The following is a 19,817-nucleotide window of genomic DNA, read 5'->3' as shown; positions in this document are numbered from 1 at the left end:
TAAGCCCATACATTTTCAATGGGATTTGCATCTGGCGACTGCGATGGCCAATCAAATGTGACGATGCCAGACTGTTCTTTCCACTCGGTGCAAAGCTTGCTCCGGTGTTTTGGATCGTTGTCTTCCTGTAAGATCCAGTCCTCGTTTTTTTTTATGAAGCATCGTTCAGCAGTCGGCAACAAATACTTCTCATAAATTTTAAGCATTTTCGGAGCATTTAAATTGTATGTAAACAGATGTAATGCTCCAAAACCCTGTTTCGAAAAGCAGCCCCAAAGATGAACTATTACAGTGTGTTTAACAGTCCGTTGTATTAATCTATTGGTCAAGGTTGACCAGGAACGTCGGATGGCAATATATCCCCAAACAGAAGCTTCTCCGTAAAGATCACGTTATTCTAATCCCGGTCCAAATTCTCCTTTGCCCAAGCGAGTCTTTTCGTCACATGTTTTTTCGTCTAACAGTGGTTTCTTCATTATGCTTCGATATTTGAGGTTATGCGCAAGGAGATGGGTTCGAATAGTTGTATGTGATATTTCTATACCCTTCTGTTTTAATTTTGCTGCTCCTTGTCGCAATGTTAAGGTCGGGTTTCGCTTAAACAAATTCACAATTTTTTTTTCTATATTCGGCGTCACTTTGCCTATCGAGCCACGTTTTGGCAAGTCATCGACATTTTTGATCTTCTTATATTGCTGAACCCGCTTAGCGACGAACGATTTTGACTTTCCCATGTATTTAGCAGCCACTGCATTATGACATTTTTGGTCCTTTGGGGTGGGAACAAAGGAACACAGCTTCGTAGCGCGATGCGTATACGGCACTCAATTAACGTGTTTCTCGGGTTAGAGTTCGACGCCAACTGAATCTTTTGTGACAAAGCATTCACGACAAAGATTTCATCTATCGGCTCACAAAAAAATTAGGACGATATTTGAAGCCAACTGCCATTTATGCCGTCCACGCTCTTACTTTACAGACTGTAGGTCGAGTGGGCCGCGCTGTGGCCTGAGTAGCTGCAACGCTTCTCCAATCATCTATGTCGGCGCGCTCCCATTCCTCAGATTTCTGTCATTAATAACTCGATAATTATTACGAATCTCGCAAAACGGTATGGGACTTTTATATTTGTCTTAAGGGTCTACAGGAGCCATACTAGAGACCTCTCGCGGAGACCCGCGAACCAGGTAAAATTATATTGCAAATTATGAACAAAATACGAAGAGAATCACCTTATATGTATGATATTTGTAATCAGGAGAAACGTCCGCAAGGTCGTACAGAGCGCTTTGTTGAAAAAAAAGTCGAAATAAAAATCGATTAAATAATTTGAATGAACGTTCATCCCGCGGTGCAGCACGAACCTATATTTTCATTTATTACAAATTTTCAAGAACCTATATGCAAAATCGGGCTCTGTACGACCCTATTATTAGATATTAATATAAGGAAGATGTCCATGTATGTCTGATAAGCAAATATGATGTATGCGTGACAAAATTTGTAAGTGTAGATAACACGGAAAGTGTAGCCCAGTTGCACTATAGTGCAGTCTATATGACTTAACCTTCCTGCCTTGTGTTCGTGCGAGCAATACATTAGGATTAGCGTATAAATGAGCAGTGCATAAGTATTGCCATGTGTATGTGTATGAATACTTTCCAGCTTCCACTTTAAAACATAAGATATTTTGCCACGTTGACGATATATGTAACCACCAAATTGATATGGAATATTCCTTGAACTATTATCGAGGTCCCTACAGAGCCAAATTTTGTAATCCAGCCGTTAAAAATTTATAATATTTTAATGAAGCGAGCGTCGTACGAAACATCGCAGCGAGTCCCGCGAAATACCATGTTACAAGAAAATATATTTTGCCTCGTTGCACTCATATATTACCACCAAATTGTTACAACATATTTCTCGATCTATTTCCGAGGTCTCTACAATGCCAGATTTCGCAATCAGCCGTCTAACTTTTATCATAAATAAATAAAGATGCACCAAGCGCCAAGGCGGATGACGCGAATAATAAATTTTCACAAGAAGAGATATTCCGTCTCATTGACGATATATGTAACCGCCAAATTGATATGGAATATTCCGTGAACTATTATCGAGGTCCCTACAGGGCTAGATTTTGCAATCTGGCCGTCTAAAATTTATAAAAAATAAATGAGTTCGCCGTACCAAGCATCGCAGCGAATCACTCCAAAAATTATTTTACGAGATGCAAAATTTCGTCTCGTTTACGATACGTATAATTGCTAAACTGTTATAGCATCTTCCTTGAACTACCCCGAGGACCTTACATAGCCAGGTTATGCAATCTAGCCGTTCAAAATTTATAATATATATAAATAAAGCATCAGCCGTACCAGGAGTTGCAGCGAGTCAGGTGGAATACCATTTTACAAGCAATATTTTGCCTTGTTGACGTAATATATGTCCATGAACTTGTTTTAGCATCTTCCTACAACTATTCCCGAGATCTCTGCAGAGTTATATTTTACAAACAGGCCGTCAACAATTTATTATACATAATTAAAGCGTTAGCTGTACCAAATATCGCAGCGAATCAGGCGGAATACAATTTTACAAGAACAAATATATTGCCTCGTTGACAATATATATAACCGCCAAATTATTATGGTACCTTCCTTGAACTATCCCTGAGAACCCTACAGAGCTAGATCTTGCAATCCGGCCGTCAAAAATTTATAATACTGTTGTGTCCGAGCCACAAGGCAGGATACCAAATTCAAACGTAACAGGTGAAAAATCTCGAAAACTGTGAAAGATATTAGAAAAAGCTGAAACACGTGTCCCATAATTTCGAAGGGGAAACAGAATGGCATTATCAGTTTTTTATTATAGCATTTTCAAGGTGAGTTGAAGGTCAACTTAATTTTTTAAAATAGAAAATTCAATTTTTTATTATATTTTCTTTTTCTACCAATTAATTTTAACAACTTTTGTCTGAAACATTTTTTTATTTGTCTAATATTTTTTGAAATATTTAATATTTAAGGAAAACTAGGTAACTTTTTCAAGATTTAACTTACGATATCTCGCTAACTATTCGTCGAAAGAAAAAATAGTATTAAACTTTTTTACTTTATTTACTATCAAGAATATATTATTATAATAGTGCCCTAACTTTTGTTAACTTATAGACCTTTGGAAATTTCAGAATTATTACATTAACAAAAGTTAGGACACTATTATAGTAATATATTTTTGATTATAGTAATATATTCTTGATAGTAAATAAAGTAAAAAAGTCTAATACTATTTTTTCTGTTGACGAATAGTTAGCGAGATATCGTAAGTTAAATGTTGAAAAAGTTACCAAGATTCCCTTAAATATTTCTAAAAAAATATTAGGCAAATAAAAAAATGTTTCGGACAAAAGTCGTTCAAATTAATTGGTAGAAAAAGAAGATATAATAAAAAATTAGGCTTTCAACTTAAAAAAATTGACCTTCAACCAACTTTGAAAATGCCTTCCAAATAAAAAACTGATAATGCCATTCTCTTTCCCCTTCGAAATCATCGAATACGTGTTTTAGCTTTATTTAATATCTTTCATAGTTTTCTAGATTTCTTACCTGTTATGTTTGAAATTTAGCACCCTACATATATATTTACAAAATCGGTCCTGAAATATGAAGAAATAAAAATAAATTCATTAATAAACTTCTAATATTACAACAACTTTAATGGTTCCTACAGTTACTTGTAGGAGTTAACAGTTAACAGTTACCTGTTGTTGTCCCGTACAGTCGCTTATAATATATATATATATATGTGTTAATAATCAAAACCCTGCTTTATAGTGACGTTAGAAATAATACAAGGAATACAGCTGAACAATTTGATGGTGATATATTACATTAACAAGACAATATTTCTCATGTTCCAAAATTGTACGTGACATACTGCAATGCCCGGTACAGTCTTTTATATACGATAAATGTTAGGCGGCCTGATTGCGAAATCTGGTTTTGCAGAGACCTCGGGAATAGATCGAGGAATAGGTTATAACAATTTGGTGCTGTTATATGACAGCAACGAGGCAAAATATTTTTTCTTGTAACATGGTATTTCGCGGGACTCGCTGCGATGTTTCGTACGACACACGCTTTATTAATATATGATAAATTTTTGATGGCCGGAATGCAAAATCTGGCTCTGTAGGGACTTCGATAATAGTTCAAGGAATATTCCATATTAATTCGGCGGTTACATATATCGTCAACGAGGCGGAATATCTCTTCTTGTGAAAATTTATTATTTGCGTCATCCGCCTTGACGCTTGATGCATCTTTATTTATTTATGATAAAAGTTAGACGGCCAGATTACGAAATCTGGCATTGTAGAGACCTCGGAAATAGATCGAGAAATATGTTGTAACAATTTGGTGGTAATATATGAGTGCAACGAGGCAAAATATATTTTCTTGTAACATGGTATTTCGCGGGACTCGCTGCGATGTTTCGTATGACGCTCGCTTCATTAAAATATTATAAATTTTTAACGGCTGGATTGCAAAATCTGGCCCTGTAGGGACCTCGATAATAGTTCAAGGAATATTCCATATCAATTCGGCGGTTACATATATATTACGCCAACAAGGCAAAATATCTCTTCTTGTGAAATTGTATTCGCGTGATCCACGTTGACGCTTGATGCATTTTTATTTATTTATAATAAAAGTTAGACAGCCCGATTGCAAAATCTGGCTTTGTGAGGGTCTTAGGAATAGTTTTAGATATATGCTATAACAATATGATGATGATACGAGGGTAGTTTGATAAGTCAGTGACTTTTTTAACAAAAGATATTTTTTTCGGCAAATAAGCGTTTTATTTCTCAACGTAGTCTCCTTTTCGATACATTTAGTCCACCGTTTTTCCAATTCTTTTATTCCTTCCAAATAATAGGTTTTCTCAAGGCCCTCAAAATAGGCATTTGTTTCAGTGATGACCTCTTCATTCGACCCAAATCTCTTACCGCCCAGCCATTTCTTCAGGTTTGGAAACAGGAAATAGTCGCAGGGGGCTAAATCTGGTGCATGGGGTAGCAGTTCGTAGCCCAATTTATGGATTTTTGCCATGGTGACTACACACGTGTACACCCGTGCATTGTCCTGATGGAACAGCACTTTTTTCTTCGCCAAATGCGGTCGTTTTTGCTTCAAATCAATATCGAATCTGTCCAAAAGCTCTGAATAATATTCGCCGGTGATCGTTTTACCTTTTTCAAGGTAATCGATGTGAATGATACCGCGTGCATCCCAAAAAACTGTGGCCATGACCTTGTTGGCCAACAGACCCACCTTGGCCTTCTTTGGTGCACGTTCATCCGAAGAAACCTACTGTCTTGATTGTTCCTTGGTCTCTGGTGTGGTGTGATGGATCCATGTTTCGTCTACGGTAACGAAACGGCGCAAAAACTCGTTCGGATTGCGGCTGAACATCGCCAAACACTCCTTTGAAATGGTCACACGGTTGCGCTTATGGTCGAATGTGAGCAATCGCGGCACCCATCGCGCGGATAGCTTTTTCATGTCCAAATATTCATGTAAAATGTGATGTACCCGCTCAGTTGAGATGCCTACAGCCTCAGCCACTTCACGCACTTTCATTCTCCGATCGTCCAATATCATTCCATAGATTTTATCGACGATTTCTGGCGTGACGACCTCCTTTGGGCGACCTGAACGTTCGGCGTCACTTGTGCTGGTACGACCACAACGGAACTCAGTAAACCACTTCTTAACCATTGAAATTGATGGTGCAGAGTCCCCATAGTATTTATCAAGCTTTGCCTTGGTTTCGGTGATGGTTTTTTTACGCAAAAAATAATGCTTAATCAACACACGAAATTCACTTTTTTCCATTTTCGTTAAAATTCACGAGATTGTCTGCTTTCAATGGCTGTCAAACACTAACTAAATGGCGCAGCTTGCCCAAACTTGTACAGTAGTCTATTAATAGATGGCAGTTGACGGGAGCAGTGCTGCATTTAAAGTTACTGCGCGGAAAATTCAAAAAGTCACTGACTTATCAAACTGCCCTCGTATATTACATCAGTGAAGGAATATATCTCATTTTGTAAAATGGTATTGTACGTGATCCGCTCCGACGCTTCATAAATCTTTATTTATTTATGATACATTTCTCACAGCCTTACTGCAAAATCTGGCTCTGTAGGTTTCTCGGAGATAATTAAAAAAAGATGCTATAACAATTTGGCGGTGAAACATATCGTCAAGGAGGTGAAATTTTACATCTCCTACAATTATTTTTCAACTGATTCGCTCCAACGCCTGGTTCGACGGGCGCTTTATTCATATATTATAAATTTTTGACGACCGGATTGCAAAATCCGGCTTTGTACCAATCTCGGGAATAGTACGAAGAAGATGCTGCAACAATTTGGTAATAATACGTATCATCAAAGAGACGAAATATTGCATCTCGTAAAATGATATTTCGAGTGACTCGCAGCGACGCTTGGTACAGCGAACGCTTTATTAATGTATGATAAATTTTTGACGGCCGGATTGCAAAATCTGGCTCTGTAGGTTTCTCGGGGATAGTTCAAGGAAAATACCATAATAATTTGGTGATTATATATATTGTCAACGAGGCAATATATTTGTTCTTGTAAAATTGTATTCCGCCTGACTCGCTGCGATTTGGTACAGCTGACGCTTTATTTATGTATAATAAATTGTTGATAGCCTATTTGTAAAATCTAACTCTGTAGAGATCTCGGAATTAGTTGTAGGAAGATGCTATAACAAATTCATGGTCATATATTACGTCAATAAGGCAAAATATTGCTTCTTGTAAAATGGTATTCCACCTGCAACTCGCCGCAAACCACCTGCGACTTGCTCCTGGTACGGCTGATACTTTATTTATATATTATAAATTTTGGGCGGCCGGATTGTAAAATCTGGCTGTGTAGGTCCTCAGGGATAGTTCAAGGAAGATGCTGTAACAGTTTAGCAATTATACGTATCGTCAACGAGGTGAAATTTGCATCTTGTAAAATAATTTTTGGAGTGATTCGCTGCGATGCTTGGTATGGCGGATGCTTCATTTATTTTTCATAAATTTTGGACGGCCGGATTGCAAAATCTAGCTTTGTGGGGATCTCGGGAATAATATAAGGAACATGCTATAATAATTTGGCGGTGATATATAACGTTAGCTAGACAAAATACGTCAATTTGTAAAATGGTATTGCACGTGAATCGCTGCGACGCTTGGCTCACTCACTCAAAAGCCTGAAAAGCATTTTCTCGCCGTGTATCGGCCGGCGAAATGCCCGAGTGAGTAAGACAAGGACAGTGCGATCGATTGTTCGTCCTTGTCAAACTGACTTGACCCAACCTTCCTGCTCTTGCGCTCGCGCGCACGGTGTTGGTTCACGATCTCACCGCACGAGGCCTCCAAAGTCAACGCTGGATTTGTCTTTGGCTCCTGTAGACCCTTAACCCAATCTACCTTCACACTTCGGGTTGTAAACTTATAACCCCCCACCATGTATACAGGGTGTTTGATAGCTGATCATGCAGACGAAATTTGGAGATAGATTGGGTGTAGCCGAGAAGAAAAGTCACGTAACATAATGCCAAATTGCCAATAGTTATCCAGTTATTAATTAAAACATGTGAGCCAACGAGCGCGTAGAGAGCGGAGGGCGACCGCAGTAAGCACGTAGACATTTGATACAGGCGGAGTCAGTGAGTGACGGTAGGCAAGCGCGCGCGGCGAGGGACAACGTAAGCGACAAGAGGTGATCGCGCGCGACGAGGAGCGAGCGAGCTTTTTCTTTATAGCTTTTTCCTTATAGCTCGCTCGCTCCTCGTCGTTCGCGCTCGCTCGGCTCTTGTCGCTTGCGCTCGCTCGCTCCTCGTCGTTCGCGCTCGCTCGCTCCTCGTCGCGCGCGTTCGCCTCTTGTTGCTTACGTTGCCCCTCGCCGCGCGCGCTCGCCTACCGTCTCTCGCTGACTCCGCCTGTATCAAATGTCTATGTGCTTACTGCGGTCGCCCTCCGCTCTCTACGCGCACGTTGGCTCACATGTTTTAATTAATAACTGGATAACTATTGGCAATTTGACATTATGGTACATGACTTTTCTTCTCGGCTACACCCAATCTATCTCTAACTTTCGTCTGCATGATCAGCTATCAAACACCCTGTATATACAGGGTGTCCGGAATGTGATCATTAATATTTTGTGTACTGGTAGATTGAGTGTAGCCGAGAAGAAAAGTCATGTACCATAATGTCAAATTGGCAATAGTTATCGAGTTATTAATTGAAATATGTGAGCCAATGAGCGCGTAGAGAGCGTTGGGCGGCCGCCTCTTGTCGCTTGCGCTCGCTCGCTCGTCTTTCGCGCTCGCTTGCTCATCGTCGCATGCGCACTCCTCTTATCGCTTATGGTTGCCTCTCGCCGCGCGAGGTAAGCCATCTTCTTATACACAGAGACCGTTCTGTCGCTTTCTCGTGCGCTCATTCGTTTACACATTTTAATTAATTACGGAATAAATATTTAAAAAATTATAAAATGGCACAGGACTTTTTAAATTGTTTTAACGAGTTCTACCACTACACAAAATATTAATGATCACATTCCGGGCACCCTGTATATATATACAGGGTGTTTGATAGCTGATCATGCAGACGAAAGTTGGAGATAGATTAGGTGTAGCCGAGAAGAAAAGTCATGTACCATAATGTCAAATTGCCAATAGTTATCGAGTTATTAATTAAAACATGTGAGCCAACGAGCGTGTAGAGAGCGGAGGGCGACCGCAGTAAGCACGTAGACATTTGATACAGGCGAAGTCAGCGAGTGACGGTAGGCGAGCGCGCGTGGCGAGGAGCAACGTAAAGGACAAGAGGCGAGCGCGCGCGACGAGGAGCAAGCGAGCGCGAACGACGAGGAGCGAGCGAGCGCAAGCGACAAGAGGCGAGCGAGCGCGACGAAGAGCGAGCGAGCACGAACGACGAGCGAGCGAGCTATAAGGAAAAAGCTATAAAGAAAAAGCTCGCTCGCTCCTCGTCGCGCACAATCGCCTCTTGTCGTTTACGTTGCCCCTCGCCACGTGCGCTTGCCTACCGCCACTCACTGACTCCGCCTGTATCAAATGTCTACATGCTTACTGCGGCCGCCCTCAGCTCTCTACGCGCTCGTTGGCTCACATGTTTTAATTAATAACTCGGTAACTATTGCCAATTTGACATTATGGTACATGACTTTTCTTCTCGGCTACACCCAATCTATCTCCAACTTTCGTCTGCATGATCAGCTATCAAACACCTTGTATAAATTTTATATATTTCTATACATACAAATATATTACATACATACAAACAACATACATACAAATGTATTAATAAAAAAATGTATGCAATAAATACTAATTATATATTGGGTCTGGGAAAAAGTTCGTGGCGTTTTTCCCGATAGATGGCGTCAATTGCAAATAACTTGTGGGGACTTTGAGTTCCCCAAAGCGCACGCATCCGTTTTCCGTGCGGCGCTATAGAGCGCGCGCAAGTCTCACTTGTGCGGGATAAAGAGCAACGGAATTAGTAACCGTTGGAAGCGCTCACAGAGCGCACGGATATACAATCGCTAGTTCATAGCTTTGATTATTCTTCCATTGTCTTGTGTGATACCGCGATTTTTACACGCGGTCGCGTGTGTGCGAGAGCAGGCAGGCAGGTGCATCCTGGCTCCGGTCTGCCCATACACACATACAAGTTCCGCTGTGACTCGTATATCGTGCGAGCGTAGAAATTGTTTTTTGTACCTTCGAGGCGCATACGCCACATCTGTGATTCACGTGCTCTGCGACTGGCAGGAACGTGCGCAATAAAGAGACCAAACGAAAAGAACACGCCTAGGTTGATTTAGGAACCTACCCTCCACTTGCAATCGACGAGAGAGCAAGAGGACATCCAAAACCCTAAAAACTCCGGAAACACAGATCGCAGCGACACCACTAAATGCTTGTTGGAAAGGTGACACTTCGAGTATTACTTTGAGTGTATAAACATCGAAATTGGCGCAGTGGTTGGAAAGTTGTTTGCGTTTGAAAATGGAGAAAAGTAATGAAAAATTGCGCTATATTTTGCAATATTATTACGACAAAGGGAAGAACGCTGCGCAGGCTTGTGACAAAATTTGTGCTGTGTACGGTGAAGGTACTTTATCAAAATCTGCTGCACGGAAATGGTTCGCTCGCTTTCGTCCTGGTAATTTTGATGTGAAAGATGAGTCACGCTCTGGTCGTCCAATCACTGAAAAAAGCTGATAAAATTCTTGAAATAGTCCAGCAAGATAAGTATATCAGCAGTGTCGATATTGGTATGGAGTTAGGCATTGACCACAAAACTGTTTTGAACCATTTACACAAAGCTGGCTATAAAAAGAAGCTCAATGTATGGGTTCCTCATGAGTTGAGCGCGAAAAACATGATAGACCGAATTAACATCTGCGATGCGCTGCTGAAACGTGTCATAACCGGTGATGAGAAATGGATCACGTACGACAATCGGAAGCGTCAAAGATCGTAGACAAGGGATGGTGAGCCGTCACAAGCATTCGCGAAGCCAGGATTGACGCCGAAAAAGGTGATGGGTGTGTGGTGGGACTGGAAGGGAATCGTCCACCATGAGCTACTTCCAGTTGGTCAGATGATTGATTCTCAATTCTACTGTGGACAACTAAAGAGATTACGCCAGGCAATTGAAAGAAAACGGCCCGAATTGAATAATAGGAAAGGTGTTGTCTTCCATTATGACAACGCCCGACCACACACTTCTTTGATGACCCGTCAAAAATTGCGAAAGCTTGGTTGGGAAGTTTTGATGCATCCACCGTACAGTCTAGACATAGCACCCTCTGACTATCACTTGTTCCGATCTCTGCAGAACTCTCTCAATGGAATTAAGCTGGTTTCAAAAGAAGCCTGTGAAAACCACTTGATTCAGTTTTTCAACCAGAAACCACAGAAGTTCTTCACCGATGGCATCATGGCTCTACCCGAAAAATGGCGAAACATTGTCGATAATAATGGAGCATATTTGGTTTAAATAAATTCATTTTCACACTATAAGAAAACCAGTTGAATTTTATTAAAAAAACGCCACGAACTTTTTCCCAGACCCAATATAATATATATCTCTTTATGAATTGTGTATCCATTCTCCTTCATAAAACATAGGAAAGGCTGTTTGTATAATGAATTTATCTTCCTATTCTTCTGTAACATATATATTTTTATTCGTAAGAATAAAGAAAATATAAATTAAAAAGAAGTAACAAGACACAACTAGGCGCGGACACGCAATCTGACGAGTACTAGCACCGCGTCCACTCTGCTGTGCTACACCGTCATTTGGAAATAGCTCTACAAATGTTAGGATAATGGAGCATACTTAAAATCGTGAAATTTCAATTTGTAATTTCTCCCAAAACTTTGAGTGTTGCATCCTCTCCGGTTAACAGTAGTTTTTGTTGGACCTATACTACATTTCTGCCAAAGCTCGTCAAAATCAATGACCCTTAGTTTGGCAGCAGCCCTTGTCAGATTATAGCCCAGGAAGAATTAGCCTCGCTCGCGTCGTTGAGCGAGAACAAGAGCGAGAAAGAGGGAAAGATATTCTCGCTCGCGTTGCTGAGCGAACATGAGAACGAGAAGGAGGGAATGATATTAGGAGTACAAATAAGTTTCCGCCGTTTGACAAAAGATGGCCCCACCAGAAGGTTATGTGGAAATGGTCAGATGTATAACGTAATATCGTAAGTTTGGATATCTGGTAACAACATAACCTTGAAGTATTAGTGACTCCGTATCAGTATCACATTATTTTCGTGCGAAAATGTCAAGTTTTGTGCCGAATAAGCGTCATTTGCGGGAACTTTTGATTTACTTCTTTAATTTGAAGAAATCTGCAGCTGAGGCGCATCGATTGCTTGTAGAAGCATATGGTGAAGCTGCTTTAAGTGAGAGAAGTTGTCGTGAGTGGTTTCAAGAGTTTAAAAATGGTGAGTTTGACGTGGAAGACAAAGAACGTAGTGGAAGGTCGAAAGTGTACGAAGACACGGAATTGAAAGCATTATTGGAGGAAGATTCGTGCCAAACGCAAGAAGAACTTGCACTTACATTAGAAGTGACTCAACAAGCAATTTCACATCGTTTAAAATCGTTGGGAATGATTAAAAAACAAGGAAATTAGGTTCCATATGAACTGAAGCCGAGAGACGTTGAACGCCGATTTTGCACGTGTGAAATGCTGCTTGCCAGGAATAAAAGAAAGGGTTTTTTACATCGTATAGTCACTGGTGATGAAAAATGGATCCACTACAATAACCCAAAGAAGAGAAAATCATGGGGACCACCTGGCCATGCTTCAACATCGACAGCCAAACCGAATATTCATGGAAAAAAACTCATGCTGTGTATTTGGTGGGATCAGCTTGGTGTCGTGTATTATGAGTTGCTCAAACCGAGCGAAACCATTACTGGAGCTCTCTACCGAACATAATTAATGAGATTGAGCTGAGCACTCAAGGAAAAACACGCCCATTACTACTCCAAACACGACAAAATTATTCTCCTACATGACAAGGCTCGGCCACAAGTTGCAAAATCGGTCAAAACCTATTTGGAAACACTTAATTGGAAAGTCCTACCCTACCCGCCGTATTTACCAGACATTGCCCCTTCCGATTATCACTTGTTCCGGTCGATGGCACATGGCCTGTCTAAGCAGCGCTTTACATCATATGAAGATATTAGAAATTGGGTTGATTCGTGGATAGCCTCAAAAAATGAAGAGTTCTTCCGACGTAGTATCCGAATGCTGCCAGAAAGATGGGAAAAGTAGTGATGGACAATACTTCGAGTAAAACGTAATGTACCGTTCTTTCACAATAAATTCCTAATTTTTGATAGAAAACGGCGGAAACTTATTTGTACTTCTAATATCTCTTTGTCGCTCAGCACGCCGACGATTGCCGAGCGCGTGGTCCACACGGATAGACTGAGCCGGCTATGGGTGCGTGCGTGGTGGAGGAAATCAAAAAAGTGTCGTGGACATTGGCTTCGTAATTCATATGCACGGTTGTGCAGAGGGGGCCTCACACTGGGCGCGGCTAAAAGCGGCCCGTGACCTTTCTCCTTCTCCTCTCTGCTTGATACATATACGCAACACTTCTTCGAAGTTCTGTATAGTAAAAGACGATTAGTATTAATATACAGGATATGTAATATTAAAATATTAAAATATTAGGATATGTAATAATAAAATATTTCAATATACAACAATAATAATATTATTATAATTGTTTGATACCCAACAATAGTCATATATTCTCATATATTGTCTATACGAGAAAGATATACAGTGTATACAGAGTGTCTCATAACTAACCTGGCAGAGCTCGTGGAGACATAGAGCGGGTTAAGACAAATATAAAAGTCCCATACCGTTTTGTGAGATTCGCAATAATTATCGAGTTATTAATGACAAAAATTAGAGGAATGAGCGCGCACCGAAACGTTATGGGAGGAGCATCTAGCCGCTCAGGTTAGAGAGCACTGCCCAGTCGACAAAGGAACTGTTGCCGGCGCGCGGCGAGGGGAAGGACAACGCGCCAATGTTTATGTCCTTACCTCGCCGCTCCTACATCCCGCCGCACCGCGTCTATGCTCGCGCCGAAATGGCCGCTGAATATTCGCGATTACAATTACGAGATTATTTTATGAGGTACCACAGACAGCTCATATTGAATTATAAAGTTCAAGGTTCAAAAGTTCTTTGATCAAGGAAAACATCGAAAAGGAGAAAGCAATAGAGAGCGATGAGATCTACAGAAATTCTCATTGTTTTCTATCGCAATCTATCGTTTTGCTGCATCGGATCCGAAAGAAATGATATCGCGTAAAGACAGAGTACGATGAACACTTTTCATCGTACTCTATTGTACTCTATCGTTAGGAGAATATTTAATTGTTAGAGTATGATATCGTTAGATATTGTTAGAGTATGAATTCGCGTAGAGACTCATCGTGTCCTATCGTTTTATTCAAGTCTACACGGAAAATATGTTTGGTTGAATGAACCAATTTTCTGACGAAATGAGAGAGAGAGAGAGAGAGAGAGAACGATTAAGAAATTTCGATTGAAAATAGCACAATTTTGTTTAAGTTAACCATAAACCTTGATGAATTAGACTCAGTGTTAATATTTTCAGTTAATATTTCTCTGTATCGTTCATATTTCATTTGCAAGCTGTATCATGGACCAAACATTTTTATCATATATCGTGCATAAATTGTTGTCTTATATCGTAATTCTTGTCAGTGGTATATTAACGACAGAAGAAACTGGAAATTCTGTATCGTACAATTGCGAAAAGAGGATCATCGTTGTCAATGGTGCACCAACGATACTCGGCATAAAATTGATTCCTAGGTATAATCGCGATACAACGCAAATCCGAGTGTGTTATTTTGACACGCATAAATGTATGATTGATTGACGCTTTCTTTACACGTTTCTTGTCGTTGAATCGTGCAAAAAAAACATTTTATAGTTAAATATTTCACGCATCTCCCTAATTTTTTAATAAGATACCAAAGGAGAACATAAAGAATCAATCGTTAATTCACAATTCCTAGAGTAAGAAATGACACGAAACGACAAGAAAATCCGATGCGATAAATAATAAACTTCCTAAAGGGCAATTATTTTATTTATTTTATTAAAAAATTAGGGAGATGCGTGAAATATTTAACTATAAAATGTTTTTTTTGCACGATTCAACGACAAGAAACGTGTAAAGAAAGCGTCAATCAATCATACATTTATGCGTGTCAAAATAACACTCGGATTTGTGTTGTATCGCGATTATACCTAGGAATCAATTTTATGCCGTGTATCGTTGGTGCACCATTGACAACGATGGTCCTCTTTTCGCAATTGTACGATACAGAATTTCCAGTTTCTTCTGTCGTTAATATACCATTGACAAGAATTACGATATAAGACAACAATTTATGCACGATATATGATAAAAATATTTGGTCCATGATACAGCTTGCAAATGAAATATGAACGATACAGAGAAATATTAACTGAAAATATTAACACTGAGTCTAATTCATCAAGGTTTATGGTTAACTTAAACAAAATTGTGCTATTTTCAATCGAAATTTCTTAATCGTTCTCTCTCTCTCTCTCTCTCTCTCATTTCGTCAGAAAATTGGTTCATTCAACCAAACATATTTTCCGTGTAGACTTGAATAAAACGATAGGACACGATGAGTCTCTACGCGAATTCATACTCTAACAATATCTAACGATATCATACTCTAACAATTAAATATTCTCCTAACGATAGAGTACAATAGAGTACGATGAAAAGTGTTCATCGTACTCTGTCTTTACGCGATATCATTTCTTTCGGATCCGATGCAGCAAAACGATAGATTGCGATAGAAAACAATGAGAATTTCTGTAGATCTCATCGCTCTCTATTGCTTTCTCCTTTTCGATGTTTTCCTTGATCAAAGAACTTTTGAACCTTGAACTTTATAATTCAATATGAGCTGTCTGTGGTACCTCATAAAATAATCTCGTAATTGTAATCGCGAATATTCAGCGGCCATTTCGGCGCGAGCATAGACGCGGTGCGGCGGGATGTAGGAGCGGCGAGGTAAGGACATAAACATTGGCGCGTTGTCCTTCCCCTCGCCGCGCGCCGGCAACAGTTCCTTTGTCGACTGGGCAGTGCTCTCTAGCCTGAGCGGCTAGATGCTCCTCCCATAACGTTTCGGTGCGCGCTCATTCCTCTAATTTTTGTCATTAATAACTCGATAATTATTGCGAATCTCACAAAACGGTATGGGACTTTTATATTTGTCTTAACCCGCTCTATGTCTCCACGAGCTCTGCCAGGTTAGTTATGAGACACCCTGTATAAAGTACCAAGACGGTGAAATATTTCGAAAATTAAGCATTTTAGAGAAAATTTTCAGACAGAAGTTATACGGTTTCAAGGAGAACATGAAACGACTATATCGTTTTGTTCACAGATGGCGCCACTTTTTACGTACGTGTGGGGACTTTGAGTTCCCCAACATCTGCGCATCTGTTCGCGCAGCGTTGAAGAGCGCGCGCAACCCTCTCGCGCTGTGCTATTCCTCATCCCTGTAGATTCCGAACTTTCCAACTGGTAGGACGTTACTTTTCTGTTCTCTATTTTTGACTGCGAGCAAGCGATAATTACATTGTGATAATTCTGTGTGTAACGAGAAACAAGTAAGTGCGTCGGCACTTTCTTGTCTAGTCTTATAAGTAGAAGTGTGATACGTGTGCCTCACACAGGTAAACTTTTGTACCACACGCACGCGGAAACGTTTGTGATTCACGTGCTCTGTGCACGTGGTTGATACAGGCACCTGCAGAATAAAGACTCTGTAATTTGTAGAGTGAACACGCGTAGGTTTATTTGGGAACCTAACCTCCACCCACGGGGGTAAAATCCTCATAAACATACGCATATTGCATTAGTATCACATCGTTATAAAAAAACGTAATGAAAAAATACACACTGCCCAATATTTTAATATCAGGTGTAGTAAAAAGAAATCCATTATTTTTGCATGAAATTGAAGGCTTTAATTATCATAGTTAGAATGATCCGATTTAGGTCAAATATGCGCCGTTTTGTTCGATAACTTCTTACCATTTTGAAGGTAATTTCATTATGCCTCTCTCATAGAAGCTCTCGTCCCTATTGGCAAAAAATTGAGACAGTCGATTTTCACAAGCCTCTCTTGAAGCGAATTTTTCACCAGCAAAATTGTTCGCCATGGACAGCAACAGATGGTAATCACTTGGTGCTAGGTCCGGACTATAAGGTGGATGCATAAGAACCTCCCAACCAAGCTCCCGGAGCTTCTGGCGAGGCACTATCGATGTGTGTGGCCTGATGGAACACAATTCCTCTCCTATTGGCCAAGGCTGGCCGCTTCTGGGCGATTGCTTCCTTCAGACGGTCCAATTGTTGACAGTACAGTTCCGAGTTAAGAGTTTTGCGTAGGGGAGCAGCTCATAGTAGATAATTCCCTGCCAATCCCACCAAACATACAGCAAAACCTTCCTGGCCGTCAATCCTGGCTTGGCCACCGTTTCCGCCGGCTCACCGCGATTCGACCACGACCGTTTTCGCTTGACGTTGTCGTAAGTGATCCACTTTTCATCACCAGTGACCAACCGCTTCAGAAATGGGTCGATTTTGTTGCGATTCAGCAGCGATTCGCAGATGGAAATTCGGTCCATGAGGTTTTTTTTCGTTACTCGTGTGGCACCCATATATCGAGCTTCTTTTTGTATCCAGCCTTATTCAAATGGTTCCAAACGGTTTTTTGTGCAATCTTTAGCTCTTGGGCAATCGAAACAGTGCTTACATGACGGTCGGACTCGACAATGTCCATGATTTTATCGATATTTTCGACAATTGGCCTTCCAGTGCGTGGTGCATCTTTGACATCGAAATTACCGGAACGGAATCGACGAAACCAAAATTGCGCGTGATTGGCTGTTACAGTATCAGGACCATAAACACTATTCACATTTTCAGCCGCCTGGCTTGCGTTTTCGCCTTTATCGAAGAAAAACTGTAAAATATAGCGTATTTTCTCTCACCAAATACACAGCATGAGTCAACTAATCACAAAACTGTCACAAAAGTTTTTTTAGTACGAAATCTCATCTTTCTAACGCCATCTAGTGGAACCCGATCGGACTTATACAACGCGAGATACAGATAATTAAAGCCATCTATTGGAAAAATAATGGATTTCTTTCTACTACACCTGATATATTAACATAATATTATGTTTAAATTAAACATATTAGGAGTACAAATAAGTTTCCGCTGTTTTCTATCAAAAATTAGGAATTTATTGTGAAAGAACGGTACATTACGTTTTATTCAAAGTATTATCCATCACTAGCCACTACTTTTTCCCATCTTTCTGGCAGCATTCGGATACCGCGTCGGAAGAACTCTTCATCTTTTGAGGCTATCCACGAATCGACCCAATTTTTAGTATCTTCATATGATGTAAAGCACTACTTAGAGAGGCCATGTGCCATCAACCGGAACAAGTGATAATCGGAAGGGGCAATGTCTGGTGAATACGGCGGGTGGGATAGGACTTCCCAATTAAGTGTTTCCAAATATGTTTTGACCGGTTTTGCAACATGTGGCCGAGCGGTGTCATGTAGGAGAATAATTTTGTCGTGTCTGGAGTAGTAATGGGCACGTTTTTCCTTGAGTGCTCGGCTCAATCTCATTAATTGTGTTCGGTAGAGAATTCCAGTATTGGTTTCGCTCGGTTTGAGCAACTCATAATACACGACACCAAGCTGATCCCACCAAATACACAGCATGAGTTTTTTCCATAAATATTCGGTTTGGCTGTCGATGTTGAAGCATGGCCAGGTGGTCCCCATGATTTTCTCTTCTTTGGGTTATTGTAGTGGATCCATTTTTCATCACCAGTGACTATACGATGCAAAAAACCCTTTCTTTTATGCCTAGCAAGCAGCATTTCACACGTGCAAAATCAGCATTCAACGTCTCTCGGCTTCAGTTCATACTCAATTTCCTTGTTTTTGAATCATTCCCAACGATTTTAAACGGTGTGAAATTGCTTGTTGAGTCACTTCTAATGTAAGTGCAAGTTCTTGCATTTGGCACGAATCTTCCTCCAATAATGCTTCCAATTCTGTGTCTTCGTACACTTTTGACCTTCCACTACGTTCTTTGTCAAACTAACCGTTTTTAAACTTTTGAAACTACTCACGATAACTTCTCTCACTTAAAGCAGTCTCACCATATGCTTCTACAAGCAATCGATGCGCCTCAGCTGCAGATTTCTTCAACTTAAAGAAGTAAGTCAAAAGTTCCCGCAAATGACGCTTATTCGGCACAAAACTTGACATTTTCGCACGAAAAAAATTATGTGATGCTAATACGGAGTCACTAATACTTCAAGGTTATGTTGTTACCAGATGTCCAAACTTACGATATTACGTTTTACATTTGATAATTTCAACATAACCTTCTGGTGGGGCCATCTTTTGTCAAACGGCGGAAATTTATTTGTACTCCTAACAAAATTTTATGTTAGTAAAAATAAATACATAATTATTATTTGATTAAAATTTGATAAAAATTTATAAAAATACTTAAAGTGTGTTAAGACTTAAAGCTACTCTCTCTCTCTCTCTCTTTCTCTCTCTCTCTCTCTCTCGCTCTCTCCCTCCCTCCCTCTCTCTCTCTCTCTCTCTCGCTCGCTCTCTCTCGCTCTCCCTCTCTCGCTATCCCTCTCTCTCTCTCTCTCTCTCTCTCCCGCTCTCTCTCTCTCGTTCTCCCTCTCTCGCTCTCCCTCTCTCTCTCTCTCTCTCTCTCTCCCGCTCTCTCTCTCTCCCGCTCTCTCTCTCTCTCTCTCTCTCTCTCTCTCTCTCTCTCTCTCTCTCTCTCTCCCTCTTTCCCACCCTCCCTCCCTCTCTCTCTATTTCCCCCTCTCCTTCTTTCTCCTCTCTGCCTCTCCTTCTCCCTATCTCTGTCCGATTATAAAAATAGGGAAAATATAATCTCTCTTTTTCTCATATCATATGGCCCAGAGATTTTGTCTCCTTAGCGGGAGAGCCGGAGCTTTTGTGTTTCGCCTGGAGAATCCGGGCGAAAACCGGAA

The 19,817-nt window shown here is 40.5% G+C and overlaps 1 protein-coding gene across 3 annotated transcripts in view; it reads right to left on the bottom strand.

Moving 5' to 3' along the window:
* The window catches only part of LOC105184926 (cdc42 homolog), a 76,478-nt gene that overhangs the window by 27,877 nt on the left and 28,784 nt on the right, over window positions 1–19,817 (bottom strand). The gene's annotated exons all lie outside the window — the stretch shown is intronic.

This window comes from Harpegnathos saltator, unplaced genomic scaffold, assembly GCF_003227715.2.
Source record: "Harpegnathos saltator strain DR-91 unplaced genomic scaffold, Hsal_v8.6 scaffold542, whole genome shotgun sequence".
NCBI lineage: Eukaryota > Metazoa > Arthropoda > Insecta > Hymenoptera > Formicidae > Harpegnathos > Harpegnathos saltator.
Note: the sequence above shows the minus strand (reverse complement) of the source record. Positions and strands in the feature narration are given on the sequence as shown.